Here is a 25207-nt window from a genome sequence, read left to right on the forward strand (position 1 = left end):
GGAAGCAGCCTTGAGCAGGACCTCTAGTCGAGAAAGGATTCTCTCGTTTGGGAACATAGTGGCTCTGTATAAGGATGTCCTTCAAATTGCTGCTTCTTCTTGCGGTCATTAGAGGGTGTGGAGGTAGTGTTGGAGCAAGTGTTCCCTCCAACTGTAATATGGACCAATGTTTTTCCAAGATTCCTCTCATTGTTTGCCACTGGTTATTGTGGGTCGAGATAAATCTAATCGAGCCAGGCATCTTTTCCTTCTGTTCTGGAGGTGGTGGATTAAGTAGGTGTTTCCGTGCCACACTCCTAGCCCGATTGTAGCCCTGCTTAATACAGCGATGACTGTAACCCCTCTCTTTGAAACGTTCCCTTAGATCTTGAGCCTGATTCTCAAAGCTAGAGTCCGAAGAACAGATCCGCCTCATCCTCAGAAACTGACCAACCGGGACAGCCTTGATCGTGGAATAGGTGTGTGCCGAGGTCGCATGTAGAAGGGAGTTGACCGACGTCTCTTTCCTAAAGACGTCGGTCTGTATTCTCCCGTCGTGATCTGATGAAATAGATATATCCAAAAAGTTCACCCTTTGTCTGTCATGGACAAATGTCAACTTGATGTTCCAAGTGTTGATATTCAATTTTTGCATAAAGTCAAAAAGTTGTAGTTCAGTGCCCTGCCAGATGAAAAAAACGTCATCGATGTAACGTAACCAGCATAGCAGATGGTTGTCGGCGTAGGCGCCGTCACCGTGCACAACCCGCCTCTCCCAAAGACCGAGAAACAGGTTGGCATATGACGGCGCGCACGCCGCCCCCATGGCCGTGCCTCGTTTTTGAATATAAAAAGAGTCTTTCCACGATCAAGGCTGTCCCGGTTGGTCAGTTTCTGAGGATGAGGCGGATCTGTTCTTCGGACTCTAGCTTTGAGAATCAGGCTCAAGATCTAAGGGAACGTTTCAAAGAGAGGGGTTACAGTCATCGCTGTATTAAGCAGGGCTACAATCGGGCTAGGAGTGTGGCACGGAAACACCTACTTAATCCACCACCTCCAGAACAGAAGGAAAAGATGCCTGGCTCGATTAGATTTATCTCGACCCACAATAACCAGTGGCAAACAATGAGAGGAATCTTGGAAAAACATTGGTCCATATTACAGTTGGAGGGAACACTTGCTCCAACACTACCTCCACACCCTCTAATGACCGCAAGAAGAAGCAGCAATTTGAAGGACATCCTTATACAGAGCCACTATGTTCCCAAACGAGAGAATCCTTTCTCGACTAGAGGTCCTGCTCAAGGCTGCTTCCCTTGCGGGGATTGTGTAGCTTGCGCCAACATTCTGCGGACCACAACTTTCGATTCTGTAAAGACGGATAGACGTTTTAAAATTTTGCAATACATTTCGTGTAGCACTACTCACGTGATTTACTACGCTACATGTGATTGCCCTATGGTTTACGTAGGCCTGACCTCCAGACAATTAAGATTACGGGTGAGGGAGCATGTACGGGATATATCCGCAGCAAAAGAAGTAGTTGATTTGACGACCTTAAAAACCATCCCAAGACATTTTAAATTAAAACATGGATGTGACCCCAGAACTTTTCGCGTGAGAGGTATTGATCGAATCCATTGCGGCGTCAGAGGGGGGGATGCTAAAAAGTTACTTGCACAAAAAGAGTGCAGGTGGATTATTACGTTGGGTACCATGACTCCACATGGGCTCAATGAAAACCTGAGTTTCTCTGCCTTTCTGTAATAGATCCGTTACCTCTTGGATTATAACGTTTTTCGGCCAGCAAACTTCCTTCGTATTAACTTTTCCCTTTTAATTAATTTTAAAGTATTTTTAATCGTTAATAATGCCTGTTCTTTCTGCATTTTCATGCTTAGATTGAGTGATTCCGAACTTGCCGTCCTTTCGATATACCACGCAATTACATCTTTGATGTATCAACCTACTACTATGGACAAGAAGAAGATTTTTATATTTTTTTATATTTGATATAAACCATAATTATATTTATGCCATTGATTTATGGCGTATTTTTCGTATTTATTATTTTTTGTTATTTTTGAATATTTTATACATTTTTGTCACTTGTTGTGATCTTTTGTCTCTGTATCGTTTTTTATTTTATACTTATTTTATTTTAATATATTATTTTCAATGTCTTTATGTGCTTTTTTGGTTGGTTTTTCTCTGTTGTTATTTTTGTGGTTCACTGATCGCAATAGATGCGTCGCCTATTCATGGTTTTCATGATCTTCACACCATTTTGATATTTATGTGTTTCATTAGTTTTTTATTTTTATTCTTCATTATTTACTTTTACTTATATGTTTTTTATTTAATTGTTTTTTCATTTATTATTTTTTACTTTAATTTATTCATTAATTCATTTATTAATTATGATTTCTTATCTAATTACTATTTATCAATCACCATTTTTTCTACTTTTATTATTCTGTAAACTAGTGATGTTTCACGTAATTTGTTGATATTTTTAAATAAACCACTATACATATATATTTTTTGTTATGTTTACACTTTTATGAATTAATAATTGCAATTTTTATTAAATTGTCATATTTATATTATTTGTTATATCTTGGCACTTACTTGTTTGCCTCACGTCTTGTGATTCCTTTCTTCTTATTATTTCGGTTTTTTCTCTTTTTCCCCCTTTTTTCTTTTCTTCTTTCTCTGCCTCTCATTCTCTTTCTTGTGTATTCATTTTTAGTAGACATAACACACTTCTCACTTGTTCATTGTATTCTTATTCGCAACACCACACACATATTGTTATATTTAATTCAATATCTTCCTATGTCCTGGGGTTGCGCTTGTTGCAGTTGAACCTGGGAGCCTCGCCCTGTTTCCCAGTCGTCTCTACGCTCGCACTGTGCTTTGCTTGGTTTCCATGGACACGCGTCCTTGGGGGCACGCAGGCGCACTGAGAGCGTGACGACAGAGGACAGGGATCTCGCGGCTCAGGTCGGGTTCCCGCGCATGCGCCGTAGACCAGAACGGCGAGGACGGACACCGGAATCACATAATTTTTAAATCAACTGAACTGTATATATATGCATGATACTGCAGCATCCCATATACTACCCCCTGAGGAAGCCACATTGGCGAAACGCGCGTCGGGGCGCTACGTTGTCAGGCTGCAGTGCGGGGCTTCTTATCACGTCCATCTCTATGGGTAAGCCCAGCTTCACACTCTCTATGTAAGATATTTGACTCTTTCCCTGGCGTACTCAGTCACACTACTATATTCTGATCCTAGTTTACTTTATTGCTACATCCTATCTTTTGTAATGCTATAACTTACTATGTTTCAATTTTCTAAACACTCTGAATAACCTTTGGAGGAAACATATGACTCTTTTAGCGAGTCCTTTTTTTCGCTCCAAATTTGCGGATACTTTGCATTTATTATCTCCACTAGCATTTTTTTATCTTCATTGTTACGTATGCAATAATTAATTCATTTAGACTGGATCACCTATTATCCATTCTGGTTTGTGACTTACTGCCAGGGATTTTGTGTTACGGTGGGCCGAATACCCCTAATTTATAAAATCCTTGAAGCCGCCACACTGTGCTCCTATTTTTATTCGGATCTGTTTTTGAATTTTATGTAATACCCTTTATGTTGTATGTCCCAATAAAATATGTTAATTTTTTCACTACATCTATGGCGTAATGACTTCTTTTTCTCTAAGTTTTCTATAATGGTACATTGTGTTTGCTAACTGTGTTAGAAGGCTAATGGATGATTAGAAAACACTTGAAAACCCTTGTGCAATTATGTTAGCACCGCTGTAAACAGTTTTGCTGTTTAGAGGAGCTATAAAACTGACTTTCCTTTGAGCTAGTTGAGAATCTGGAGCATTACATGTGTGGGTTCGATTAAACTCTCAAAATGGCTAGAAAAAGAGAGCTTTCATGTGAAACTCGACAGTCTATTCTTGTTCTTAGAAATTAAGGCTATTCCATGCGAGAAATTGCCAAGAAACTGAATATTTCCTTCAACGGTGTGTACTACTCCCTTCAGAGGACAGCACAAACAGGCTCTAACCAGAGTAGAAAGAGAAGTGGGAGGCCCCGCTGCACAACTGAGCAACAAGACAAGTACATTAGAGTCTCTAGTTTGAGAAATAGACGTCTCACAGGTCCTCAACTGGCAGCTTCATTAAATAGTACCTGCAAAACGCCAGTGTCAACGTCTACAGTGAAGAGGCGACTCCGGGATGCTGGCCTTCAGGGCAGAGTGGCAAAGAAAAAGCCATATCTGAGACTGGCTAATAAAAGGAAAAGATTAATATGGGCAAAAGCACACAGACATTGGACAGAGGAAGATTGGAAAAAAGTGTTATGGACAGACGAATCGAAGTTTGAGGTGTTTGGATCACACAGAAGAACATTTCTGAGACGCAGAACAACTGAAAAGATGCTGGAAGAGTGCCTGACGCCATAGGTCAAGCATGGTGGAGGTAATGTGATGGTCTGGGGTTGCTTTGGTGTTGGTAAAGTGGGAGATTTGTACAAGGTAAAAGGGATTTTGAATATAAGTGTGAGTTTTCATGGAAAACACAAAATTGTCTGGGTGACCCCAAACTTTTGAACGGTAGTGTATATCTATATATATATATATATATATATATATATATATATATATATATATATATACATACCTGGTATATTGCAGCGTGTGCTTGTTCTATCTCTATGCCACTGATCAGTACAAATGTAGAGAAATGTTTATATTGCATTCATCTTTACAGTTTTAACGTTTACTTTGCATCATAACTAATTCATTTGGCAGAGGAAGGAATAAAAATTCCCTGCACAGTAACTAAAGAGTTTGACATTTAAACCGACTTAAATCATTAGGATGCTTGACCTGGTTCAACAGCTTTTTACTTTTTGCTCATAAATATTTTGAATCACCAGATTTAATGGATAAAATTACTGACTCTTCACATTCTGTTAATGATATTTTTAAATATGTCTGAAAGGGACAGCAGACACAATATGTAAATGGCACAAAATATAGCTAATAGCAAAATGGCTTTTCCAAGTTTCCTGACATATACAGCAAATGTTGCTTTTTTTATTAGGCATCTTATACTATAGCTAAAGTGCTTATGTGGCATTCATATTCTGCAGACAGTCATCTTGTATCATCTTACTTTATCTTGCCTAACTAAGTATTTTTAGAAACGGTGCTAGTCTTGTCCATTGGTTGTGTCTGGTATTGCAGTTCCGTCCATATACTTGAATAGAGATGAGCTTCAATACCCAACACAGTTCATGGACAAGTGGCTCTGTTTTTGGGAAAAACAATTAGACCATTTTTTTATTTTATACCGGATGACCACTTTAACTCAAAGACCTCATGCACTGTGGCATATTATGCCTCCAAAACACTTGAAGGAAATGGAGACTTATTAATGCAGGTACAAGTACACTAGAGTTCCGGAGTAATTATATTAAAAACCGCCAACTCTCTGCTCCCTAGAGCATTACTGTCCCATGCGTTGGTGTTAAAGGGTAACTAAATGTTCAACAAACTTCTGAAATGTCATGGTGACATGACAGAAGTTTTGATTGGTGGGGGTCCGAGCACTGAGACCCCCAGCAATCGCTAAAACAAAGCGGCAGAAGCACTCGTGTGAGCACTCAGCCGCCTCATTTCTGTTTGGCCTTTTCCGAAAATCAATGTTTTGGAGTACGGGCTCAACAGAATGTCTATGAGCCCGTACTCCGATACAGCGGCTTTAGGGAACAAGCTGAACAGAAACGAAGCGACTGAGTGCTCATATGAGCACTTCTACCGCTACTTTTTACATGTCAGAAGTTTGTCAAATGTTTAGTTACCCTTTAAAGAGGCTCTGTCACCAGATTTTGCAACCCCTATCTGCTATTGCAGCAGATAGGCGCTGCAATGTAGATTACAGTAACGTTTTTATTTTTAAAAAACGAGCATTTTTGGCCAAGTTATGACCATTTTCGTATTTATGCAAATGAGGCTTGCAAAAGTACAACTGGGCGTGTTGAAAAGTAAAAGTACAACTGGGCGTGTATTACGTGCGTACATCGGGGCGTGTTTACTACTTTTACTAGCTGGGCGTTGTGCATAGAAGTATCATCCACTTCTCTTCACAACGCCCAGCTTCTGGCAGTGCAGACACAGCCGTGTTCTCCAGAGATCACGCTGTGTCGTCACTCACAGGTCCTGCATCGTGTCGGACGAGCGAGGACACATCGACACCAGAGGCTACAGATGATTCTGCAGCAGCATCGGCGTTTGCAGGTAAGTCGATGTAGCTACTTACCTGCAAATGCTGATGCTGCTGCAGAATCAACTGTAGCCTCTGGTGCCGACACGATGCAGGACCTGTGAGTGACGTCACAGATCTGCACTGCCAGAAGCTGGGCGTTCTGAAGAGAAGTGGATGATACTTCTCATCAGAAAGCCCAGCTAGTAAAAGTAGTAAACACGCCCCGATGTACGCACATAATACACGCCCACTTGTACTTTTACTTTTCAACACGCCCAGTTGTACTTTTGCAAGCCTCATTTGCATAAATACGAAAATGGTCATAACTTGGCCAAAAATGCTCGTTTTTTAAAAATAAAAACGTTACTGTAATCTACATTGCAGCGCCTATCTGCTGCAATAGCAGATAGGGGTTGCAAAATCTGGTGACAGAGCCTCTTTAAGTATTTTTATTTTTTTTAATCCATGGTGTTCAAAGGTGCTTACCTACCTGCTCTCAATCCAATGGCTGCTTACACAAAACTACCTGTTTCTGGACCAATATCTGATTAGAGAGGATCACATTGTACGGACGGAAGCTGCACTCTTTCCATGTCATGTCAGGCATGTAGTCCTGGCATAATAACAACAATCCAGCTAAAATCTTGTGACCATGTAATATTCCTGAAAGCTCATCCTCTGCATTTAAACCCTGGTCCGGCTATTTTCTTTCCATGCTAACATTTTAATATGTATCAGTTCTGCATAAATAACTTTTGCCTTCTGTCTGAGTAGATAAGTACACTTTAAGATAATCCCAGACCTCTATCTGTAGTATGTGAAATATTCATATCAACATACAGAAATGTGACATATTCAGCACTAAATATTTTAGTATATATTTAACATGTCCCTACTTATATGCCCAATCCATCATGTCTGGAACACTTTAGGGCCTGTTCACATCAGCGTTTGCTTTATGTTGATGGGTTCCGTCGGAGCTCTCCATCGGAGGAACCCATCAATGGAAAGGCAAACAGAAACCATAGCTTCTGTTTGCATTACCATTGATTTCAAACATAATGGTCCCATTGCCAATGGTTTTCGTTTGTCTCCGTTCCGTAAGGTTTCCGTTCTTTTGATGGAAAATAGTGCAGTCGACTGACTTTAATGTACAGTGCATGACCTTTTTTGTTTGATACAAAATACATAAAAATATGGGCGATGTATTTGGGGTTTAATTTCAGGTTTTAATCTAGATTTTAATACCATTTTGTGTAGAAATTCCCTAATATCCCTCCTTTTGGATGGAGGAGTGTTTTAAAAATAACATGCAAGTCTATGGGGAATTCCATAAAATTGTATGCCATTGGATGTATAAAACAACTGTATTCCGTATTCACTGATATGACACTACTGATATGAAAATCGGCACTCGGGTTCTAGTTGAAAAACTCTAATTTTTTATTTTGCAATGCACAATATTGTAAACGTTTTCTGACTAGCAAGATAATTTGGATTGTCTTGGTGCTGATAAGTATAAAGCACATTGCTAATACGCAACGTCCATTGCTGTGAAGAGTGGCACCACTCTTCACAGCAATGAACGTTGCGTATGTGAGCATGTTTTCACAAGGCATATTTTACTTAGGAAATATCATTTATACTTATCAGCACCAAGACAATACAAATTATCTGATGAAGGTCTTGATAGACTGAAAACTTTCATAATATTGTGGTTTGCAAAATAAAAAATTTGAGAACTGGAGTGCCGAGGTTTATATCAATATTACTACAGAGTGTCCAACTCGAGCACCATCACCAATCAGAGAGCTGTCTATGCTCTACACATTAAAAATGAACTCTGGCATGGGGAAAAAAAGTTTCCATCTTCCCCTTATGAACTAGATGTAACACCTTCAGACTTCACAGAACCTTGGCTTAAAAATATTTTTCTTTACAGTGTCTACTCTAAAGGGTCTTAAAGATTATCTCTGGAATGATTTATTGAGATATTTATTGTTAGGGTTTATACTTTGAATATTTTATTACTAGTTTTCTAGTCCTTTTCTCTGTTTTATAAGTAGGGGAAATTATTTGTAGACTGAGGGTAATAGTATATGCAAATACTCAAATGTGTTCAATAGATAAAACACAGAGAAATAGAAAAAATATACAGATCAACATAAGGGAATGTCTAAAGTAATTGTAAGCTGCTTAGCCACAGTGTATAGTATGGTTAGACTTATCTCAATCACCTATGAATGCATCTGTCACCATGATCTTATTGTTTACATGACCAATCAGTTAAAAGATAAAGCGCATTAAATACAAAGAAGCTTGTGTATTCATAAAATTATACATACAAGTCACCTGAAAATTATTATTATTATGATTTTTTTTGTCGGGAATTTTACAGCAACTTGCAGGCTACTAAACTGCTCAGAAGAGAAGCCGATTTTATTTCCTGTATTTCTTTTAAGCAAATGTTTGCCTTTGAAAACCAATTTTTTTTATATTTAAATACATCCAAATTTCTATTCTGAGTCATTTCTGAACATACCTTCGGTTGGAGCTTCATTTTTCTGATACGGAGCTCCAAATCCCCTAAATAAATAGATTTAAAAGATAACATGCTGGCTTCTTGCAGCCACCACTAGGGGGAGCTTAGAAACTCTCTGCATACTATTATACAATGAACTGAATAATAACACAGTATGCATTAAGCTCCCTCTAGTGGTGACTGCAGGCAGACAGAATGGCATCTTTTAAATCTATATCTATGCAGGAGATTTGGAGCACTGTATCAGAAAAAAAAAAGCTCTGAGCTCTATGTAGATCTATTTAGGAAATAATCAGCACATAATTAAAATAAATATTACTAACCCTATTTTAAAAGGTGGAGAATCACTTTTAGATCATGTTGCTCTCTTGCTAAAGATGAGATAGCCATACAATTGTAAGAATGGATTATAAAGGTCACTATGAGTTGTTACACATTCAGGATACACTGCCAGCTGTCAGTGTCATACCAGAAATTCACATGACGGAATAAAGGTTTTCTCAAGTAAAAATGAAAATAGAAAATAGAATTTTAGACATCCCTTTAAATGCTCTAAATACATTAGGTTTTTGTGGTATTTAGAGAACTCAAAAATCTTTAGATGTACACTGCACATATGATGCAATAGGATCCCCCACATGTGTGTTTCAGAGATTACTTCCTCTATATTCATCGCAGGTGGGTTCACCTATAAGGTCAGTAGTTAAAAAAATAAAATAACTAGTATTCTGATAAGAGACATCAAACTCATCCACTCACTGCACAACAGGGGACGGAATTGTCATAATATAAAAGCAAAGCAAGTTCTATATACTGAACTGAGCAAGCTTCATTCTCCATTACCATTAAGATGTTTGCAAATGAATGAACATACTCAACGTTACAAAAAATCCTAATGTTTTCCATCACAAGGAGAAAAGCAGATTTGTGATCCTGGTATCCAGGTACGATAGTTGTCTGTGCTGTGTGATGTATCTGTACATGTTCTGCTCAATTTAGTAATTTACATCCTCTATTATGGAACTTGGAGCGCTGCGTAATATGTTGGCGCTAGGGGATAATAATAGTACACCTAGCAATAATGATAATACATTAATAAACATGTGGCAGTGTGCTAACCCTGAAAGGAAATTTAATTGTCACCTTTTTAGTTAATTTTACGACATTCTAAATAAGAAAATACAATTTTGAAAGGAACGGTTGTAATGTACAATAATCATTATGTGTAAAACTATCTCCAATATGTATCTACAATATTTTTGTAAATATTGTAAAATTCATTATTTAAAAAAAAAAAAAAAGTTATTTCTATAGCGGCATCAGAACAACAAAAATAATTGCAAATGACTCTTAGACATCTCACAGATTTCTCATTCCTACTTCTATTTGTCATGAGTAACATCCTGTCAATGGCAAGTATAGGGACCGTCTTGTTTCTTGTCATACAGTTGGGCAGTATTTTACAAATTACAAGTACTAGGGGAACTGCCTGGTTGTGCAGAAGTTTTTGGGACTTCATTGACTTCTATAGAACAGGACATAAAAAATAAAACCGTGCTGATTAGTTCTAACTTTAGGCCTGTATACATTTTAGATAGATCATCAATTTTTGATCTGTAGGGGGTCTAACCCCTTCATTGTTGATTAAGGCACAGCACCATTCATAAGGGTGTAGCTGTGCCTTCTACTGCAACTCAGCGTTGCTCAGTCACATTCATTTGAATGGGTTGGGACATAGTACCAGGCACAGCTACAGAGCTATGTACGGCATAGTTCCTAGATAAACAATGAAAGAGCCACAGGGGTCAGACCCTAAAGATACGCCACAGTTTTAATGTTTAAAAGAATCCATAAAATTCATAAAACTCAAAACAGGCAATTTTTCCTTGGCGATGCGTGACATAACCGTATGTTACGGCCGCAAAGGGGGAGCATGGCGCTCCATACTCAGCGGGTGACGTATGGTATGTTACAGCTGACACTTCACTGTAATGGCCGGGATCGGACATAACGTAAAATTTTGTTAAATAAAAAAAATAGTTTTGTGTTGCCAAATTCTGTGAGTCATAACTTATTTCTTTTTCCATCGATAGAGCATGTGAGGTCTTATTTTTTGCTAGTCGAGCTTTAGTTTTTATTAGTACTAATTTGGGGCACATGCAACTTTTCGATCACTTTTTATTTAATTTTTTGGGGAGCTAAGGTGACCAAAAAACAGCAGTTCTGGCGTTTTTTTAAAATGTTTATTTTCTTTACAGCATTCACCGTGCGGGTTAAATAACGTTATATTGGAATAGTTCAGGTTTTTTTACTTTCAATATATATATATTTTATTCTACAATAAAAAAAATAATTATTCAGCTATTCTATATGTATTGGTCTCTTTAGGGTACTTGAACTGGCGATTGTTGGATCGCTTGCACAATGTATTTCAGTACTTATGTATTACAGTATATTGTACTTTTACCGCTCTCCTATTAAGCCCCCCTACTCCGTACAGTTACGTGACATGTCACCAAGGGAATAAATGGTACCATTACAAACTACCTCGCACAAAACAAACCTTCATGCAGCTATGTCGACAGAAAAATAAAACAGCTATGGCTTTTGGAAGGTAGGGAGGAAAAAAATTAAATGAAAACCCAAAAATATGGCTTGGGCACCAAGGGGTTAAAAGACCTGGATAAACTATTGCATCAAAGCCCAAAATTAAATGCAAATGATTCTCTCAAGTGTCTCGGTGTCTGCCAAGTCCTGGTTCTTATTGTTGGTATGATCTAGTGTCAACTACAAGTATAGGGATTGTCAGGTTACCCTACTTGCAATATATAAAAAATGGTGTCACAAATTATAAAATATGGCCTTTAATTCAATCCTATCAAAAAACGTAATAGATTACATAGACAAATAAAAAAGCTCCGTCATGACGAGGGTGTATGTCAATAATAACCAAGCATGCACTTGTATAAATATGCTATTTTCAAGTGAACAACATGAAAAAACCAGAACGTTCTTATCGACTCCGAAGTTCAGTGTTCAAGCATAGCAACTGCTGGGTCCAAAGAATGGCAATGCAATCCAGGCTTTTCTCACTAGTTGACCCTTGCACAATGCTTATATTGTATTTAATTGAAGGGATCTCCATTGGGAGAACAGATTATAAAAGTTTTCTGGAAATAGTTTATATGAATTTATAAATTTGCATTTTTGAATAAAACATTCAACATAATATATCGGTATATATAACTTTGTAGATACAAAGACATTTTCTCATTTAGAAGTTCCTGTTTTTTCTTGCTACAGATCGTCGTGATTATTGTAGCACATCTGGTTTGAAGAACCCCAGGCCAAGCTAACCATTATAGCAGAAAACAATTACCAGTCTGCAGCACATTCTGGTCTCCTAATTGACCTTATTGCTCCGTGTTTTTCCGTTTATTTGCAGTAAATCTTTTTGGTCTGCAATGTTCTACCATTTCTCTATCTACTTCCAACTTCAAACGCAAGGAATGTCAGCTAGGATAGAAGATCTAAAATTGAAAGCAAAGGCAGTGAAAATTACAACTGGCATTACAGAAATGTGGATTAATGCTGCTCACAACTTGCTTGGTGTTGTACTCATTTTCGGTGGAAAGACAAATGGCGACTTTGAAGACATTTGCTTTAAAGGGATGAACTTCTCTAACCCAGCAATCTATAAACTGGTGAAATTGTGAAACATGTTTATTACAATAAAATACCTGTAAACCATATTGCGGAAAATGTTGCTGTGTTTATGAGGCCATCCAATAGAACATGAGACCACATCATCATATTACCAAACTATATGTTCCTGCCATAAGCATTTACTTTGTGTTGGTTGCACTATTGACTATAATTCTTTGTTATAGACAGATCTCAGTAAATATGTGAAATAGAGAGGCAAGTTGCATGTTTGTAAATGTTATCTGATGTTGGAATACACTTTATAAGGCTGTGAGTTAAGGTTATAAATACATTTCCGTTTATAGGCAGGGAACATCTGGACACTGATGTGAATAGGGCTAAAAAAAAAAAAAGATGGGATTATTACTTAAGGAGGCTCTGTCACCACATTATAAGTGGCCTATATTGTACATGATGTGATCGCCGCTGTAATGTAGATTACAGCAGTGTTTTTTATTTAGAAAAATGATCATTTTTGACAGAGTTATGATATGCTAATAAGTATCTTAGTGGACAACTGGGCGTGTTTTACTATCTATATGGCCAAGTGGGCGTTGTACAGAGGAGTGTATGACGCTGACCAATCAGTGACCAATCAGCGTCATACACTTCTCTCCATTAATTTACACTACAGATAGCGATATAGCTATATCGCTATGTGCAGCCACATAAACACACTATATCATTACTGTAGTGTCACGATAATGAATATACATTACCTCCAGCCAGGACGTGATGTGTATTCAGAATCCTGACCACTTCTGTAGCGTCTGTGTGAGACTACAGCACAGCACAGCGAGATCTCTCTGTAAATAACAGTTTACAGCGTAATCTCGCGAGACTATGCCTACTATGCTCTAACCCATGGAGAAGTGCATAGAAGTGGTCAGGATTCTGAATACACATCACGTCCTGGCTGGAGGTAATGTATATTCATTGTCATGACACTGCAGTAGCGTTATAGAGTGTTTATGTGGCTGCACATAGCGATATATATCGCTATGTGCTGTATAAATGAATGGAGAGAAGTGTATGACGCCGATTGGTCACTGATTGGTCAGCGTCATACACTTCTCTGTACAACGCCCACTTGGCCATATAGTAAAACACGCCCAGTTGTCCATTGAGAAACTCATTAGCGTAAAGCTAATATAGGTCATAACTCCGTCAAAAATTATAGTTTTTCTAAATAAAAAACTGCTGTAATCTACATTACAGCACCGATCACATCATGTACAATATAGGCCACTTATAATGTGGTGACAGAGCCTCTTTAAAAGGAGTTTTCCTATGCAATATTAATCTTTTTTTTAATTATTTTCCGACATTGTCTGTTATTTAGTCAGTTCTGATACTAAACCAGCAAAATAGGTGTGAATCCCACCAATGTTGCTTGAAGGGGTTGTCCCACTATTAAATGTACTAGCAATATAATTCAGCTTTAAAAATTAATTAGTTTTGTAGTTTACCTTATGTTACAAAAATTCTCCAGTTGCGAGATATACCATTTACTTCATTATAATGGTGCACCCCAGTGTTTAATCTGTAGTAATTACAAAGGAGAGAGCTTCCACAGCACTGGACCGCCAAAGGGGTGCATGCCTCTACAGGACCTGGTCCACGGTCCTCAATACCGGGCAACCAAGAATGGACAAGGAGGCAGCACTTCCAAAAATATCACAGCTTTTAATCACCCATGCAACGTTTCAGTCCAACAGGACCTTTCCCAAGCATATTGGAAGTGCTGCCTCCTTGTCCATTCTTGTTTGCCCAATCTGTAGTAATGTGCTCGTCTTCCTACTGAGCTGAGTGAGGCAGGACGCATATGTTCAGTTCTACTCTCCAACTTCCACTAACCAATAGAAAATGCCTTCTCTGTTTGTCAGTAAAGAAGTAGAGAAGAAACTTCTATTCAGAAACATAACTTGTAAGTGTGTATGGAGACTCACATAGTAGAAAACACACAGGAGAGCCAGCAGTTTGCTTAGATGAAGAGAGAACCTGCCTACAGCACTGCTTACATACAGCGTGGAGCTCTCCCCTCTCCTACTCATCTTCTCACTGTGTGTAAGCTGCAGGCTCTCCCTCTTCTTCAGTTATATAGGACTGGGCTCTCCCTCTAAAAATGCATGTAATGGGGGCATTTGTATAGCTTTTCCTAGAGAGGAGGCAGGGACATTGAAACAGAACGATCTACCTATACAAACTATGACAGGGAGGGGGATGAACTGCCACAGAAAGAACACTCCTCCTGAGCTGCCAGTCTGAAGAAAATCTAGCAGAGCAATGGGGAGATCTCTGGATCAATGTAAGATACAACGCTGGTACTAGCTTTGTTAGAAATAGATTGTCATTCACGTTCACGTGTTTTCTTTCTTTTTTCTAATTAATTATGGGACAACCACTTTAATTGATTCCATAACACCATGCTTACTATGAAAAAATATTTAGAGATTGCTATTACTACAGGGATATAACATGTAAGGCTCCATGCACGACCGTGCCCGTAATTATGACCCATTATAAAGTATGGGAGCACGGTCCGTAAAATAAAAAATAGGACATGTCCTATTTTTTTCGGCAAGTTTCCACGGCACGGACACCTTTCTGTAAATATAGAATGTGTGAATGTGAGAGTATATGATCTGATATATACAAAACATTTTTAGGAGATGTGCATTCTAGCACTTTAGCCCATGCATTCCTACTCTCCCAGAATGTCTGGGAAACTCCAGCAAAAAGGAGAAACCTCCTGAACTCCCTGAAGAGTAGTCTTTTCTTCTGGGTTTATTGATGGTCCAGTGATGGCAGCAGGGACAAACGCCAGTCCATGCTGCCTGCACAGTAGCATGTGTATACGGACACTATTGTGCAGGCATAAATATCATCATGCTGTAACCTTAGGCCCTTGAACACATAACAGTGCCAAGCGCAGTGCCCCTTAACAGTGACAACCACAGTGACCCTCAAATGCTAACAGCCACATTACCCCCTAAGTAGTGCCAGCAACAGTGCCCCTTTTCTTACCTGTTGTGGTCATGATGATATTTATGCCTGCACAATAGTGGCATTGTATACATGATACTGTGCAGGCAGCATGAACTGGTGCTTTTTCCTGCTGCCATCACTGGACCATCAATAAACCCAGAAGAAAAGCCTGCTTTCAGGCAGTTGAGGAGGTTTCTCCTTTTTGCTGGAGTTTATCAGACATTCTGGGAGAGTAGGAATGCATGGGCTAAAGTGCTAGAATGCACATCTCCTATGCATGATTTATATATATGTCCGATCATATACTCTCATATTTGCACATTCTATTATAGGTACGCTTTAGCCATTGTATCCAAAATGTAAAAGTTCTAAATAAAATTTTCCTTGATTTGCCACTTCTCAATAATTTAAATTGTAGAAAATGTTCCAAACATTTTTTTGCATTAGTAAATGGATTTGAAAAACTGAAATACCAGAGGATGAAACCCCTAGATCGGATAATGACTCGTACGTAGGTCTTTCTCCATAGCAATTTTTGACTCTGTGGAACAATTACCAGTGCATACTGGTCCCCGGTTCAGAATTTAGCACTGCTTGGACTATGTATCATCAATAATGAAATCCCAATGCACATACAGTTAAATTAACTAGGTTGATATGTCAAAAGACATTACAAGTTGCCACACAATGAATGTAAGCTATAAAATATTCTAGAAATTATTTATAAATTATGTGTCTATTTTAATTCTTTATTATGCTGTATATTGGACCTTTACCTTAATGACTCATGTGTCAGTGATATTACTAGCCACAGGTAATAAAACTTTCATCTATAATGACAGTCACAAGGCTGATGTAAAATAGTATTAAAGGGGCTGCTAGGGAATTCCTTCAATTAGGCAGAGCAGAAAGCATATCTCCCTCTCTGGAGGACCCAACTTATCTATGTATAAAAAGGATGGCCCATAGATTGCAATAAGGACGATGTAATGCTTCATTTCCCCACAGAATGCAGCTGAATGTTGAGCCTCAGCAGTGGGACAATCTGTGATCAGTTTAATTTTTAGGAACCCCTCACATAAAAAGGGATTGTAAGCGGACAACCTCTTTAACATAAAGATCCAACTTTGGAGCCACTTTAAATAACACAAAGAGCACCTGTCTCCTTTCTGTTCTCTGTATAGCACTTTTCCTGTATGTCTATCTGCATCATACTTGTTCCAGCCTACTGCAACCTGAGGTACCTATGTTAATGGACTAAAATAGCCCAACAGTCTGGGTCTGATGAAAGATATTAAGAGCAGTAGAGAATTAGAAATTCTGTGCTACTCAGTTTCACCGTCTTTAAGTCATCACCCAAGTTCCAACTATTCTAGTCGTGGACCGGCATCCAGGTACGCTCTCGAGGTTATAGTCTAATGAGAAAATTGAGACTAGGGAGATATATCAAAACTGGTAATAGTGGATTAGTTACCCATGCAACAAATCAAGTAGTTGCTTTTATTTTCCAAACAACCTTTGAAAAAGGAGAAGTGGAATCTGATGGGTTGACATTTGCAACTACTGCACTTTTTCATTGCACCAGTTTTGATACATCTCCCCTAAAACTAAACACTCTATATGAGTTTTCCAGAGGAAGGGGATGTAATATGTCTCAATAGTCTCACAATGCAATAATAAAAAAAACTCTCATACTTACCTTTGCAATGCCTCACCATTCCTCTGCTGCCACTGCCTGGGTTATCCACCAGTTTACTGTTTACACAGCAGTTTGGTGACAAGTTGTCCACTCGGACAACACGTCACATTAAGGGGCTGGCAAATCACTGCCTATTATGGTATCGTCCATAGTGACATGACTATTTAGTTATTAGTTTTACCCCCTCCCTCTGATTATATTTAAAATGCTATTGAGATTTCAGCATTGGGACTACCTAGTAGCTCAATAGATATATATATATATATATATATATATATATATATATATATATATATATATATATATATGTGTAGATGGATGGAGAATAAGAGACTGACAGAGTAGAATTGATTTTGCCATGTTTAAGGTTTGCAGCATTTTGGAGAATCAATGGCGAATAGATTTCTTGAGGATTCACTCTATTTAGCTTAGACACATTGTATTTTAATCAACATTTTCTATTTCATCACATTGGCTGGTAACAATTTGGGCTTAATGTATCATTTGTTGTGATGAGTAGTTTTAAAACAACAGAAGATTTAAAAGCCAAATACCTTGTGGTTGAAGTGATCGCTTTGGTTAATCAAATGCAATCTGCTATATCAGAAGATTATTAGTTAATGCTGCAAGAAAGTTTGAAAACTTGTCCTGTGTCTTTGGTCATAAACGAGATAGCACTTAGTAATTACTGATTTACTTTTGCATTAATTAGTCTGAAAAAAACTTAAAGACAACATTACTTGGATAGTCAGCTCCTAATAAGTGCAAGAAGTATAGCACTTCAGTGGTAATTAAGAACTTTTAGCTTATCAATTCTACGGTAAAAGCTTTTCTTTTCTTTTCTAATGCATCTTTTATTAGATATAACAACATTTTATTTTCAATTATTTAAATTGCGCTTAATTTGAACATTTAAATAGAATTGCAGAGGAAATGGTATATGCAAATGAAATGGCTTATGTTAATGAAGACAATTTACTGTGTCATTCTGCAAAGCTTTCATTTGATATCGGAAAATAACTGTTGTTTTCATGTGCAAAACATCACAGCTTGTGTGTTACTACTGTACCCTGCATTAAGATCAGATCATTTTGAACACAATAGAACATGTATAACAATGCATCTCTCATCAACATCCCACTTCTCTGACAATAAACAGACAATTACATCTTTGGAGGAATGGGAAATGAAATCAAATAAACACAATGTTCTGCACAATAGCTATGGCCAGGGATTTTTGTAGTTTGCCGTGTAGACTCACCTTTGGTAAACTAATATTTAAATGGTACCTCCTTCCATAAATGAACACTTGACAGTGCTTCTGAATCCTTTAGGGTATGACCAGACGTGGCGTATTTTTTCCGCCTTTGTCCGCATCAATGCCGCATATAATCTGCGTTGCAGATTCTGTTGCGGTTCTGCCTAAAATGGGCATTAAATTGATGCGGACTAGCCATTGCGTATTGCGGTGAAAGTACTTTCCCTTCTCTCTATCAGTGCAGGATAGAGAGAAGGGACAGCCCTTTCCCTAGTAAAAGTAAAAGAAATTCATACTTACCTGGCCGTTGCCTCGGTGACACGTCCCTCTCTTGACATCTAGCCCGACCTCCCTGAATGATTCGGCAGTCCATGTGACTGCTGCAGCCTGTGATTGGCTGCAGCTGTCACCTGGACTGAAACGTCATCCCGGGAGGCCGGACTGGAGGAAGAAGCAGGGAGTTCTCGGTATATTGTGATCGGAAGTCACTGTACAGGGTGCTGAAACAGTTACTGCCGATCGTTTAACTCTTTCAGCATCCTGGACAGTGACTATTTACTGACGTCGCCTAGCAACGCTCCCGTAATTACGGATGCACACACGTAGTCACCCGTAATTACGGGAGCCCCATTGACTTCCAACGTGCGTTTTTACGTTAGTGTGCCTGGGGCTTCAGTCTGGCTGTAGATCTAGAAATACATAGGTCCAGCCAGAATGAAGAAAGATCATGTTTGTAAAACAAATACGCTCCGCAGCACACATAACATGTACATAACATCTGCAGACTTCATTGCGGAATTTTGACTCTCCATTGAAGTCAATGGAGAAATTCCGCAATGAGTCGGCAACAAGTCCGCTACACGTCCGCAACAACCAGTGTATGCTGCGGACACCAAATTCTGCACCGCAGTCTATGCTCCGCAGCGGAATTGTTCGCAACGTGTAAACGAAGCTAACGAATAAGGTGTGGAAAGCTATGGAGAAACGTGTACGCTGCGGACTTCCGCAGCGGACTGTCCGCAGCGGAATTCCAGTGCAATTCAGCCACGTCTGGTCATGCCCTTACATGTAACTGTGTGCAGTCTTTCTCGGTACATATAAGTAGAATTTCTTACAGATTAGAAAACAGTTGTAGTTTTTTTCCAGAAACAGCACCACACTTCTTCACAGGTTTCATCTGGTACTGCCGATCAGCTCCATTGACTTGAATGAGGCTGAGCTGCAATACCACACAAAACCTATGGGGAGTTGAGGCGCTTTTTTTTTTTTTTTAAACAGCCACGTTTTTCTAATCCTGTTCAACCTCTTTAATATATTTGTAACATCACAATTATTACCATTATAATAGGGAGACATCTAATAATAAGCTTAGAAAGCTACAAGAAATTGAAATTCCCTGGTATTACTTTGCTTTTTAGCAGATGCAAGTTTCCAGGCAGAAAGGACACATAGGCACAAGAACAAAAAATGTACACAGGTAGGTAAAACCTCTGTTACCCTGGTGTCTTATGTTTCTTCTTATAAACCATAGCAGGAAATGCATTATTTTACCTTTTCCAGCTCTGGGGACCAAACACAACTTTACAAAAGGAATTCTGAAACCAGAATTATTACTAGTGCATCATTGTCAGCAATGTGTTTAAAAAAAGAGTGGGTGAGCAGTGATCTCCATAGGAGCATGAGATCCATTGTAGTCACTCACCGGCTTCAATACCTGTTGCTAGGCAACTGCTTGAACATCATCAATAGGATACCCTAATGAATGGGTAACTATTAGTGGAGTTCTTGTTTCTCTATTTTCTATATTAGAGACCTAATATACATAGAACATTGTAGGCTATGACAGCTTTAATAGCAAGGTAGTCTTATAAAATAGTGATACTAATTATATTTCTCACTTGAATAAAATAGTATTATTTTTCATCTCAAAGATAACAGCTGACAAGATTGACTGTGCCCGAAGTAAAAGTCAAAGGAACAAATTAGAAGGAAAATAAAAACTGAGATAGCCCAGTAGCTGAATAAAAAATGAATCAGGGGAACTAGCTTTGTCAGATCCAGGGAGCAGGTCATGTACAGCAAAGAGCTGGAGCAATAAAGTGAATCAGATTGTCCTGGCATACCAAGCCATGGATGAATTAAATTACAAATTGAAGGAGGGTGAATGTCAGATGTCAGGGAAGTTTTCTAAGCTAAATGAATTATACGCTGTGCAACCTTTGAAATAATTGAGGTTGGAGGACAACGTTTTTTCCTGACCTACCATGTTGTATATTTTTCCCCAGTTAACCTGCGTAGCAATTTTTAACTTTGATGAAATCAATATGAGATGTCATACTTCAGTAGCAGTTTTGGTTTTCATTGGAAACAAACCCTCCTTTGAAAGAGTTGTTTGACTTTTATGGGAGCTTTATGAATCCACCAGAATTTTGATATGGAACTGGGCAGTTTATTTGGATTGAACATAAAATGTTGTGATCTTTATGAAAAAGATAGAACTCCAAACTATAGAACAATAGATTCAACTTTTTTGTTATTTCTTCAATGTGGGAAAGCTCCCGACGTTCACGCTAAAAGTGTCTTCATCATATAGAGGACAAGAGAGTGTTCTTTCGGCCTTTAGATTACGCTATTCCATTCTGTGGTATTAGTAAAAAATGGTGTCAGTTAAATGGATACCATAATAGCCTATGTGTGACAGATGCCAACGTATGGCATCTATTACAGGCATCTAATTAACGGATACATCATGGTCTTTTTGATTGCTTTCCATGACGTATATGTTAATCGGATATTATCATAGCCAATTGGTAATGGATACATTAAACAGATGCCTAATAGTGGAATCTGTCATCCAAAGGCTATAATGCCATCTGTTTAATCACATCATGAAAAGGGTCACAATGTCTCCATTAAACTAATCCCATATTAGTCCATGGTTGACGGATGCCACTGTTAGGGTGTGCTCACGTCAGTGTTGGGCTTCCGTTCTTCGGTTCCGTTCGACCTTTCTTAGCTTCCATTTGCATTACCATTGATTTCAATAGTAGTCAACTATGCTATTAGGGCGGGTGTACCTTGGTTCGGTCAATTCACAACACTGTGCACATGCGCCCATCACAACGGAACATCGTAGTCGCCATTGTAGATTAGGGTAAGCGCCAAGCTCATACTATGAGCAGTGCAGGGATATCAGACTCCTGGCAAGAATCTAAGGGAAGTCATATTTCTAAAGGGCAGCCAGAGCCCAAAGACCGAGAGGTATTTAGTAGAGGGAACTGTCGCCCAAATTGTGCGGATGTGCGCTTGCGCACAGTGTTGTGAATTGACCGAACCCAGGTACACCCGCCCTACACTACTGCATGTGCGCAGTAAGGCATATAGGACGCCAAGTGCATGCTGTAGTCTATGTTAATTCATGGATACCCTCCTGTAATCTCTTAACTGGTGAGTCGCCACCTGTGTTTTTTACATTAGCACTTCAACACCTAATTAATGTATATGTTTATATATCTTTGGAGTTGATTCAACTTTTTTTGCGCACTATGATATACTACATTCTATATAGTAATTCACTTCCTATGATGTTCACTGTATCATTATATCATATCTGAGATATACTTATTTATATTATGTTCCTTATTTAATTGTATTATCATCACCTTGCTTAATCAACCTATATAAACTTGGATTTGACACACAATTTGTATGCTTGAAAAAGGCAGTTGCATCTGCCAAAACGTCCTCTTATGGAATAAAGTCAATCACTTGATTTTTTCACTTTGAAATCCTGAAGCGCTGCCTTATTTTTTTGAATATATATATATATATATATATATATATATATATATATATATATAAATCAGGGAAATAACTCTGAGTTATATAAAGACAACATTAAAGATGTATTTATTACATAATTTTAACTTGATTTCTGCAAAAACTCTTTAATTCTAAATTTATGTTAAAGCTAATTTAGTCCATATCAGATTTTTAATCTGTATCATTCCAGTAATGAGACTGCATTCCTACACTCATTTCCTACCCAATGTTTTTGGGGTTTTTTATTAGTTAAAAATAGGGAGAGAAAGTCAGATAGAGACTATCAGGGTATGTTCACACACTAGACTAAAAACGTCTGAAAATACGGAACTGTTTTCAAGGGAAAACAGCTCCTGATTTTCAGACGTTTTTTAAGCCACTCGCGATTTTTGGATTTCAATAGAGTCTATGAAAAACAGCAAAAAAAGTCCTGCACTTCTTTTTCGTGGCTGTTTTTTTCACGGACGTTTTTCAAAACGGCCACGTAAAAAAACGGCCCATCGGAACAGAACGCCGGTTTTTCCATTGTAATCAATGGGCAGATGTTTGGAGGTGTTCTGCTTCCCATTTTTCATCCGTTTTTCGGGCGTTTACGGCCCGAAAAACGGCCGAAAATAGGCTGTGTGAACATGCCCTCAAGGGAACATTGCTGCTTACCTCAACTAAACTGGAGAGGAACATGGTACACAACTACACTGTATCTAAGGTGACAAAATGTCCCTTGTGGCCCTCACTATCTCTCTTCACCCCCCTCCCCCCAAAATAAACTATTCTAAATACTGCCAGCCATTTTCCCTTCCCTGACCCTGGAAGTTCATCTGCTGGTGACAGGTATGACCCACCAGCCCACTCTCCAACATGACATGTCTCTCACGTTTGTTGTAAAACAAGGCAAATCATATTTAGATAACTATTCACTCTAAAGGCAAAAGTAAAGTCTCCCTTGCTTGCCATTCTTAGACAGTTTTTCTTGTACTTTCGACTCACATAACATTACTATATAGTTCAAAGATAATACTGCCATATACAGCCCACATAATATAGTGCTAGAGCTCTATGAACTGTCCCTTCCATAGACTAACCTTATGAATGCTACCAACATAACATCAATTCTTACACCCTTGTAACATCAGGAAATTTTAACTTAGGAATAACAAACAAAAAATCCCTTTTAATATGGATATAGACATTAACAAAAATAAAACATGGGTGACATTTTGCTCATGACAATGTAGATTCCACACTCATTTTGGAACCCCCTACAAAATGGAAAATAACAAAAGCTTTATTGTAAATGATTGATTTTATATACCGTGGCACTGACTAAAGCCGTCATCTGCCCCACCTCTCAGTGATGGCAACAGAAGAAATGCCCTATTATTTATTATATCTCTGCGTGATTCCAAAAGCTTGCCCTTATGTACAAGCTTGCTCAGTCTACCATGTTCTCAGCACCATCTGCCAACACAATCTCATTTTACAGTTCGCTACATCTTTGCGGTCGTTAAATTATGCCCTGTGTGGCAACTGGAATGAAGATCCAACTCCATTGTGAAATCCAGCAAATTACAATAATATGAAACAAATACAAAGGTAGTTCTCTAGTAATCATATTGTTTTAATTACAAAAAGGCCAACAGCATGCCCAAATGAACACAGCATTTATTACATTTTCAAGAAAGGTGAAAAATGGCCTCTGCAGTTTCCACTTATTACAGTAGGGACTTATGCAATTCACAGATCTTTAATATAAGTCCATTGCTACGAGAGTTGCGGACTTGCTACAGATATAAATAGATCCATTTGTGATGCTCGTACATTGGGAAAACCGCACATAACTTTCCACGGATGACATAAAAAAGGCTAATGCAAGTTTACATGATATTAATTCAAATATTCGTATTGTGAGGCAAATAGCTAAAAAGATAATATACAACTACTTGTGGCATTCAGTAAGGGAGAACTTATTTGTTCCGAGATGTAATTGGTATAAAAACAAAATCTGTTTACCGAGGAAGAAATATTCGCTTGAGGGTCTTGTTTGCTGATAATATCTTAAATTAATTAACATGTTTCCTCGCTCACCAAAACAAGAGTTATCCTGGTGATGTGGAGACCAAGCAAGACAGCAGTTAACAAAATATAATTTCTCTACGTTCATCTGATTGATTCAGCGGTTAATGTTGCATGGCTTAGAAAGAGACTACTAACAAATGACTATTTCGTTTTGATGGTGAAATTTTATATTAAAAGTGAGATCCGTGACATTAAAGTCTGTATTTCCACTGGTAGAAATAATTGAGAAGTGTTAAGTTTGTGTTTTTAGAAAATGGAAAAGTTATGAAGAGTAGCCATGCATTCTGTCATTACATATTTGCTCTTATTTGTTGGTATAATTATAGTAAAACCCATGTGAAAACGTATTCTGGTATTCAAATTATAAATGATAGCAAAATGAGATGATATGGTATTTATAAGTGATGATTCCCTAATTTACTTCTTTCATAACGTTTCTGCCTAGACCTGATCTACGCAAGAAGAACTCTACGTATAAAGATAACACTGGGGGCAGCTAAAAAAAAAACACTGGGGGCAGCTAAAAAAAAACATGAGGTCTTATGGCAATGCTGCTTGTTTGAACTTTAGATTTAAGGGTCAATTCACAGGTTTTTTGGCGCTGATTTTGATGCGGAAATGCTGTGTGATTTTTAAGCAGCGTATACGACCCGTGGGAACCCGCCTTAGGTTGCAGTCACACACCGCAGAAATGGTTGTAGAAATTTTCTACGACTGAAAATCTGTTTCATTCATCTAAATGGAACTAGCAGAAATCCATGCACCTGCTACAAAAACAACCCTATTCAGAAAATTTCTGCAACAAAATCTGCCATGTGTGACTGCACCATCAAAGT

At 38.2% G+C, this 25207-nt stretch overlaps 1 protein-coding gene across 1 annotated transcript in view; it reads left to right on the plus strand.

Moving 5' to 3' along the window:
• The window catches only part of ZNF804A (zinc finger protein 804A), a 126070-nt gene that overhangs the window by 46540 nt on the left and 54323 nt on the right, over positions 1–25207 (plus strand). The gene's annotated exons all lie outside the window — the stretch shown is intronic.

The sequence above is a fragment of the Rhinoderma darwinii genome, chromosome 6 (genome assembly GCF_050947455.1).
Source record: "Rhinoderma darwinii isolate aRhiDar2 chromosome 6, aRhiDar2.hap1, whole genome shotgun sequence".
Classification (NCBI taxonomy): Eukaryota; Metazoa; Chordata; class Amphibia; order Anura; family Rhinodermatidae; genus Rhinoderma; species Rhinoderma darwinii.